Below are 3,667 nucleotides of genomic sequence, written 5' to 3'. Positions count from 1 at the left end.
CATACGAGTTTCACAATACATAAACAAGATGAAATCTTACCTTTGTTCTTCACTTCCTTCAATAGTTAGGGTTTGCAATTGGGCACAACTAGTGGTTGGATGGCCCAAACAACTCTTCTACGCTACTTAGGGACTTCAATATAGTGGGTTAACACCAAGGAATTGATTTTTGGAAAGCAAAAAAATGATCTTGTTTTTCTCTCCTCTTAGCCGTGAGGTTGGAGTTGTTGTTCTCCTCTTTCTTAATTTTTATTCTAAGTGTAGAAATGAAGAGAAATGACTTAGAGGTCATATTTTTAAGTTACCACTAAAATATCTCCATGTCCCTATGGTCCACACATGTGTTGGACCAATTAAATTTGGCCACACAATGTGGGGACCCCTTTAAATTCACACGGCCACATGGCCCTTTTTGCACAAGATTTTTAATCCCAATTTTATGAATTGTGGTCCTAATTTTCCCTAAGTGTTCAATGCCATCAATTTCATATATAATTTGTGTCTCAAAATAAAATCAAATGGTCAAAGTCCCGACTTCAAATCCCGGAATAATCTTGGCCTTAAATTATCATAGTTAATCCGGGTTGTTCCAATGTATAAAAATACGGGACGTAACACAACTCCCCCCCTTAAGAACATTCGTCCTCGAATGTTAGATTAGTTCTAGGGATCTTACTCAAATTCGGGGGAGTTTCTTTTATAGCTAACATGTCCAAATCATTCACAGATCAACATAAGCAAACAAAGAATTTGGATTACCTGAAGGTGCCGGAAATAGGTGAGGATACTTTTTCTTCATCTGCTCCTCAGCCTCCCAAGTCATTTCCTCGCGGTTATTATTCCGCCACAGCACTTTAACAGAAGCCACATCTTTATTCCGCAACTTTCTCACCTGACGATCCAATATGGCTATAGGCTGCTCCTCGTAAGATAGATCCTCTGTGACCTGCATATCATCTGAAGGAAAGATTCTGGAAGGGTCACCAATACACTTACGAAGCATAGAGACATGAAATACCGGGTGAACCGCTCCCAAGTCAGCTGGCAAATCCAATTCATAGGCCACCTTGCCTATTGTACGAATAATTTGATACGGCCCAATATATCTCGGACTGAGCTTTCCCTTCTTGCCAAATCTCATAACCCCTTTCATAGGTGACACTTTCAGGAAAACCCAATCGCCAATCTAAAACTCTAACGGTCGACGTCGTTTGTCAGCATAAGATTTCTGTCGACTCTGGGCCGCTAATAATCGCTCTCGAATCAATTTTACTTTATCAACCGCCTGCTGGACTACATCTGGACCAATTAATTGAGTATCACCCAAGTCAAACCAACCGATCGGAGATCTGCATTTCCTGCCATACAAAGCCTCATATGGCGCCATCTGAATACTGGAGTGGTAGCTGTTATTATAAGCAAACTCAACAAGTGGCAAATGATCGTCCCAGCTACCCCTGAAATCAATAACACAGGCCCGCAACATATCTTCCAATGTCTGAATAGTGCGCTCGGCCTATCCGTCGGACTGAGGATGAAATGCTGTACTCAGGCTCACCTGGGTCCCCAATCCCTCCTGAAATGATCTCCAGAACTTAGCTGTAAACTGGGCACCTCTATCGGAAATAACAGACACAGAAACTCCGTACAGTCTCACAATCTCCTTAATATATAGCCTGGCATAATCTTCAACTGAGTACGTAGTCTGAACTGGCAGAAAATGGGCTGATCTTGTCAGCCGATCAACGATAACCCAAATGGAGTCGTACCTCCGTGGAGTGCGAGGCAAGCCTACAATTAAATCTATATTAATTACTTCCCACTTCCACGCTGGTATTTCCATTTCCTGCAATAACCCACCGGGCTTCTGATGCTCAATTTTCACCTGCTGACAATTTGGGCACTGGGCAACGAACTCTGTTATATCCTTTTTCATACCGTCCCACCAATACAAACATCGAAGATCATGATACATTTTCGTCGACCCTGGGTAAACAGAATACCTGGTATGATGTGCCTCACCCATAACCTGTCGTCGCAGTCCCGCAACGTCAGGTACACATAATCTGCCCCTGAATAATAGTACTCCATCAGATGTAATCTCAAACGGGGTCTGCTCTTTTCCACGGACTGCATCTCTATACTGAATCAGAACAGGATCTTCATACTGACGTCGCTTTATCTCACCCAGAATAGAGGAGTCGGCCACTCCTCGAACAGAAATCCCAGCATCTCCAGAATCGGCTAAGCGGACTCCAAGACTGGCTAACTGATGAATATCACGAACCATTTCTTTCTTATCAGACTGCACACCAATCAAACTGCCCATGGACTTGCGGCTAAGCGCATCTGCTACAACATTAGCTTTCCCTGGATGGTATAGAATATCAACATCATAATCTTTCAGCAACTCTAACCACCGTCTCTGTCGCAAATTCAATTCTTTCTGTCTGAAAATATATTGGAGGCTCTTATGGTCCGTATAAATATCAACGTGGACCCCATATAAGTAATGCCGCCAAATCTTCAAAGCATGAATAACCGCGGCTAACTCCAAATCATGTGTGGGATAATTCTTCTCGTGAGGTCTGAGCTGCCGGGAAGCATAGGCTATGACTTGACCGTGCTGCATCAACACACAACCCAAACCCGTACCAGAAGCATCACAATAAACCACATACCCGTCTGGTCCTTCTGGAAGAGCCAAAACTGGAGCTGTAATTAATTTCTGCTTCAACATGTGAAAGTCGCGCTCACAGGCATCAGTCCACTGAAATTTCGCTGCCTTCTGAGTTAACTTTGTCAACGGTGCCGCAATAGAAGAAACATTCTCTACAAACCTTCTGTAATAACCGGCCAACCCCAGAAAACTGCGTACCTCTGTAGGTGTAGTAGGCCTGGGCCAATTCTGTACAGCTTCAATTTTCTGCGTATCAACCTGGATACCATCTGCTCCGACTATATGCCCCAAGAATGCCACAGAAGTTAACCAGAATTCATATTTCGAAAATTTAGCATATAATTGCTGCTGCCGAAGAGTGCCAAGCACTGTTCTCAGATGATCAGAATGCTCCTCTGCTGATCGTGAATAAACCAATATATTCATCGATAAACACAATCACGAACATATCAAGGAAAGGTCGAAATACCCGATTCATCAAATCCATGAATACCGCTGGAGCATTAGTCAGCCCGAAAGACATAACTCTGAATTCATAATGCCCGTACCGGGTCTTGAAAGCAGTCTTCGGAATATCAGACTCTCGTACCCGTACCTGGTGATAACCCGAACGCAGATCTATCTTCGAGAAATATTTGGCACCCTGCAACTGATCAAACAAATCGTCAATCCGGGGAAGGGGATATTTGTTCTTGATAGTCACCTTATTTAATTGCCTGTAATCAATACACATCCGTAGTGACCTATCTTTCTTTCTGACAAATAATACCGGCGCTCCCCAAGGCGATGTACTAGGTCTGATGAAACCTTTTTCTAATAAATCTTTCAACTGTTCCTTCAATTCTTTTAATTCTGCCGGTGCCATCCTGTATGGAGGAATAGATATGGGCTGCGTATCTGGCAACAAATCAATAGCAAAGTTTATCTCTCGCTCAGGCGGAAGACCCGAAAGCTCATCTGGGAATACATCTGAAAATTTATTGACAA

This window comes from Lycium barbarum, chromosome 6 (genome assembly GCF_019175385.1).
Source record: "Lycium barbarum isolate Lr01 chromosome 6, ASM1917538v2, whole genome shotgun sequence".
NCBI classification, from domain to species: domain Eukaryota; kingdom Viridiplantae; phylum Streptophyta; class Magnoliopsida; order Solanales; family Solanaceae; genus Lycium; species Lycium barbarum.
Note: the sequence above shows the minus strand (reverse complement) of the source record.